This window comes from Pinus tabuliformis, chromosome 1_2 (assembly GCF_031772625.1).
Source record: "Pinus tabuliformis cultivar Carrire ecotype Pingquan chromosome 1_2, CPIR1, whole genome shotgun sequence".
NCBI classification, from domain to species: Eukaryota; Viridiplantae; Streptophyta; class Pinopsida; order Pinales; family Pinaceae; genus Pinus; species Pinus tabuliformis.
In genome coordinates, this window is record NC_142298.1 from 772994045 (window position 1) to 772999947 (window position 5903).

Below are 5903 nucleotides of genomic sequence, written 5' to 3' on the forward strand. Positions count from 1 at the left end.
TAGTATAGGTCACACTCTTAAGTGATAGATGGCCATGCGACGGGTGATACAAAGGTGAAAACACATTAAATTCTAGTTGAATCCTTGAACCTTATAAATCTCATTTCCCAACAACAAGGGTTTCTAGTGGTTGCACACAGTGTGAGGTTGTAAATGTGGGTCTTCCTTTGAATGGTTAAAACCATAAACAAATGCTAACCTTGATAAGAATTTGCAAAGGAACAAATTAAACCAAGGCATCAAATGATAGTGCTCAAATTTCAATATGATGGGATACTTAAACATAGAATGTGTGGAAGTGAATGGAGCCTAGCCATGGGTTTCAATTCATGGTTTTGACTTGGAAATCACAAACAGATCAACGTGCATTCATTGTAAGATAAAATGAAAACAAGGGTTACCGAAAAAAACACAAAGGCATGAAAACATAAGTGTTGAAGGGATAGGTAGCCAGAGGACTAAGTTGGGAATTTTATGTGAATGCGTTATTGACATTAAATATGGATATGGAAAGGGACATATAGCATGGTAGTAGTAAGATAGGTCTAACACTGAGGATTAAAGAGTGCAGCGCTAAGGTAAGGAAGGGTTTGGACACTTGTCAACTTGAACACAAATAATGATTACAGGGGAAGGTGAGCGTTATGGTAGGTCCCTACAATACTAGTGTAGCCCCCTTATTGTTATTGTTAGTATTGTTGTGCCCATGTAGTCCCCATATTGTTATTGTTGTGCCCCATAGAAGCCCACTATTGTTATTTTTGTGCCCTTACACTATTATTGTTATGTAGGCTCTGATTATATTGTGACCCCTTAGACTCCTATATATACCAAGGAGGTCTTGTCATTTGTATCATCCAAAAATTGTTCATTTATGTGATGTAAGTAGGTTTCCCTATCAAAGATGCTATTTCTCAAGTGGTTGATCTATCTTTTCTTCTATTTTGTGAGCTGGCTGCATAACATTTGGTATCAGAGCTTTGGATTCTAGGGTTTCACTGCTTCAAATAGGTCATCTTGGTAATTTTTCTATACCAATATTTCGACCATGTGGATCCAAAATCTTGGTGAACTTCGTGTAAACATTTCAGATCTTGGTTCACTATATTTTCTGAGATATGGTATGAAGAAGTTAGAGTTTTTGTAGGCTCCAAAATTCAATATTAAACATGTGACCTAGGTAAAATCGTCATAACTTTCACTTTGGGCATCAAATTTGAATTTCGTAGAAAAATACTGAAAGTGCATGGACTGTAGGTTTTTGTGTATCATTTTCAGGGTCAAAGGTTGAAATAGTGACACATGTCACTTCGTACAAGTTTTCTCTTATGAACTAGTCTATAATTAGGTCATCATGGGATATTGGGAATAACTTATTCTTGAAGAATCCCATCTTGGTCAGACTTGTGGCATTGGAAAGAAGACTTACATGGATACCATAGGATGAAATTTCAGATCTTGTGTTATCACAAAATCAAGCACTGAAGGCTGCCAATCAGCAAGATTCTGTGTAACTATTTCAAACCAGACTTTTGACTAAGGCTTAGCCTCCTTAGCCTGAGAGGGCTCTCTCAAAGGGTTATAGATTTTGAATATTGATAAGATGGCTAACTCTTGTAAGGTGAATTTAACAAACATGCTGGCTGGACAGACATTACAAAGGCTTCCATTGGGCTCATGGAGTCAATCATGTTACAGTAAACCATAAAACTACTCATTCATAGAAGTCAGGGCATGTAATGTTTAAACACTCAAAATACCTCTCCTAGAAACCTCAACTTACAAATACACACAGGAAGTCAGAGCAACAATGTGAATTCTGAGTGATTGTGTATTTATACAGCTGTAAAACATAAAGGATAAAACAAACCACATATATCTTGAGCATCTGAAACAATGTATGAATCCTGAGAAGAAAAAGCAGTCATTTGTATTACTGAGAACAGGTTTTTACATAAGCCAAAATAGTCTTGTCTTTTATCAAAACATCCAACCCCTATTACATAGATCCTTCTCCTCTATATAGACACATACTTCTAACTGCTTAGAGCTGCCACCTCCAGCATGAGGGGAGCTCGATGATTGCCATTAATTACCCCTATCCGCTATTGAACTAACCTATTAAATACAATCAGCACTAACTGAAGTTCTAAAAAGTTCTAATTTAATTATAACTCTAATTCTATCTCCTTCGTTGAAGATTCCTCCTTGCAGCTTTGACACCTGGCTTTCTCTTCGTTCAGCTGAGATGTCATGAGATGGCATAAGATGGGCAATTAATGTCCCATGATGGCTTTGAATACCGAAGGCTTTGATCTGTTCTGTATTGGCTGAAAATATCCCTAAATTTTCGGTTCTGGTCCCCCATCACCGAGTATACAGCAGTGGATACTTTAATTCTTTAATAACCCAAGAGAATAGGGTAACACCATGCTCCTGATATGCTGGAGGCTTCCTTGGTAGACAGGTGTGCCAACCAAAACTTTTCGTATGCAGCTCTGCGTTTAAAATCACCACCTACAACAGTTTCGTAGCGCGCTACGAAACTGCTGTGTAATTTCAAAAACACAGTCTTGTAATATGCATAATAAATTCTACTGTATTTTTAATGGTCCCTGGTCCTCATCTACCTCTCTTATTTGATAAGAGATATATATGATCTGAAAATGAAAGCAATCAGCATCAAGATCTTGTCAGCTCAATACCACTAGGGGCATAATCAGTTATCTGAACTATTTTTGAAGAACCTGAGAGCTGAGATAACTTCAGTATTGGAATGAGTGTTGTGTCTTGAATTTGCTCCAAACAATTTCACCTTGTTGCAATAATGCAAGAGATTGGTCTTCTGCGGTTATCCAGGCCCTAAATTCATGAGACATATCTACACACAAATAGCTATTTATAAAACCTTTTGTAAGATACCCTTTTTGATGGATTGCGAAATATAAGCCATGATACCATAATTTGCAACTGCTACCTTCGAGCATACTGATCTCTGAGTCTGATGGTGGAATATTGGATGTTACCCTACTGCAGCATAGTAAAAGTCCTTCAAAGATTCCACAGCTTCCAATTTCAAATCTTCAATGTCTATTCTCAGGCGCTCCAAATTAATGGCCTCTGTCTGCTGTTTATCAGATGACAATAAAAATTTATCTGCTCCAAGAATGCTCAATGCTTCATCCTTCTTTGATGCAGATGTGCTCAAAATTGTTACATTCAGTCCAAAAGCCTTTCCAAATTTTACTGCCATATGACCAAGACCTCCTAGCCCAATTACTCCAAGAGACTTGCCTGCATGATTCATGTGATGACGAATCATAGGGCTGCAAACAGTAATTCCTGCACAGAGCAAAGGTGCAGCTGAAGCCAGTGGTAGATTGTCTGGTATCTTAAAGCAGTACCTTTGGTGAACAACAATGTGACTAGAATATCCTCCTTTCGTCACTGTGCCATCTACATCGATACCATTAAAGGTGAAAATAGACCCTTTTGCACAATTAACTTCCATTCTTTCATTACAATATTCACATCGCTGACAGGAGTTGACATATGTACCCACCCCAACATGATCGCCAACCTTAAAATGGACTACATTGATGCCAACTTCTTTCACAATTCCAACAATTTCATGCCCTGGCACCAATGGATACTTTGAATCACCATGTTCATTCCGGGTCCATACAACATCGGTGTAACAAACTCCACAATGAGTTATCTTTAATGAGATATCATCAAGGCCTGGGACCCTTCGGTTAAATTGGTAAGGTGACAAAACACCTGATGGATCTCGAGCTTCCCATCCTGAACAGTTCTCCTTGCTGTCTTCTTTAGTATTCATGGTGTACCTGCCGAGTTTGAGCTAGAGAACCTCAAAGCTCACAATGTAAATCCATGCTTATTTGGCAACCATAGTTGCATCATAGCTTGGGAAATTCACACTGCTTTCTTGAGAATTTTCTTATCATTTTGTCTTTGTACTACTCTCGGAGTTTGTAGATCCCTGTTGCACCTTTCACTTTATGGACTATCCGAATCCTTGCTTGAGGCTTAATCGGCGGCAGTCTGGTTCGGTAACTCAGGTTGAGGGCCTTCAGAATTCATAAACGCGATTGGGGATCGGTTACTGGTGATAACCGTTTGTACTAGTGAACCCAGCGTCTCATTTGGAATCAATTCTGTAGGGCTTTCAAATACCGAATTTATCAATGCACTTGGGTTTTGGTTATTGATAAAACCGTATGAGGTGGTGAATACAGTGTCTCATCTGGAATGGCTGTATGGCCGATTGTTAAATGGCGGAAGAATAATAGAAACACAACTGCATGCGGTTTTTTTTTAACCATGTGTCTGTGTCCTTTGACGGTGGAAGAACTAATAAACGAACAGCTAGCACCGTTTGCCAAATCTTAACATTTCGTTTGTCAAATGCTCATCACTGACACGTACACGATCCCACAACCATGTATACTTGAAGATGACATATGCACTACCTTTTAGGCGACAACCAGCTTCTACTTCATGAGAGGAATTCACACTTATACAAGCATTTTTATCCTGAGAAACGTTCTTATCATCATAAAGAGCCTGAAGAACCTCAGACAACGGTGGAGCTGACATCATCGCCTTGATATCTTCAATCTTATCTGAAAGATCTGACATTAGACCTTTAAGCACATCAACCTCATCATCCACGGCAGTTGTAGCCAGTGTACCAGTATGGAGATCTCCCTCGGGAACATTATTTGTCTGTGCATATTTGCCAGAACTTTCATCTTTGGATGTCTCAGCTTCATTTGTATACAAGCTGGGATCTTAAATAGCTTAGTGCATCTGGGATCTTGTTCTGCATCTGTAGAGCCAAACATATCTTAAAACATAGTTGTGAAATATGTCGACTGTTGGGTTCTTCCAAGCGTTCTAATATAGAAAGAGCTCTCAAGTAATCACTTGCAGAAGTCTGAAAATCCTCTCTTTCCAATGATGCATCTTCTAAATCTTAATATGCTTTCCTTCTTATGATTGGCACTTTATTCAAAAGCCACCTTTCTATTAACCTCAGCTGTCATTGACAGTGGAACTGATTGAGGACTTTTATCCTGGTTAACAAGCTTTAAACTCTCACTAGAAGGCAAGCAAGCCTGTAGCCATAACTCAGATGAATTACAAACTTCACCATCAATTTGCAGAAACAGGCATTTCTATGCATATATCATATCCCACAGAACCCATAGGAGACAAAGGTGATATGGGTGAGCTATGATTTCGGACAAATCCCCAATTTCGTAGCGCAGCCAGTGCTTACTATGAATTATGCGCTACGAAACCACCTAAACATCTTGCGCTACGAAACTGCTAAAAGGGTTCATGTGCTTATTTGCAGACATTTAGCATTGAAATTTTGTCAGTGATAACATCTTGGAGATCCAAAATTACAGAGATACAACAATTTCAATATCTAGCTCCAAAAAACAAGCAAAAAGGTGTGTATATATTTTTTTAATTTGCAACTCTTTTGTTTGAAAAATCAGTTTGAAGTGATTCAAAGGGAATAAAGAAGCATAGATATCATTATTTCATTCCAATATGTCTAGAAAAAATGGAAACACCGAGTAAGCAACCAGAAATCTCTAATATGACACATGAAGAAGAGGAAGAAATGCAACATGATATATCAAAATTATGAGACCAAGTGCAACAAATTTCGTTCTCACAAAGAGTAACAAAAAATGAATTGGAAGTGATGATGAATGTTAAGACCGATGAATTAAAAGGGAACATGGATGATTTAGAATCAAAAGTAAAAAGAGAAATGGAAGGTTTGAAGTATGGTTTAAAATCATATATGGAAGGTTTGAAGTATGGTTTAAAATCATATATGGAAGGTTTGAAGTATGGTTTAA

At 38.1% G+C, this 5903-nt stretch overlaps 1 pseudogene; it reads right to left on the reverse strand.

Annotated features, from left to right (window-relative positions):
* Positions 1 to 3022: 3022 nt before the first annotated feature.
* LOC149208138 (putative cinnamyl alcohol dehydrogenase 1 pseudogene) lies at positions 3023 to 3841 on the reverse strand (annotated as a pseudogene).
* Between the last annotated feature and the right edge of the window lie 2062 nt (positions 3842 to 5903).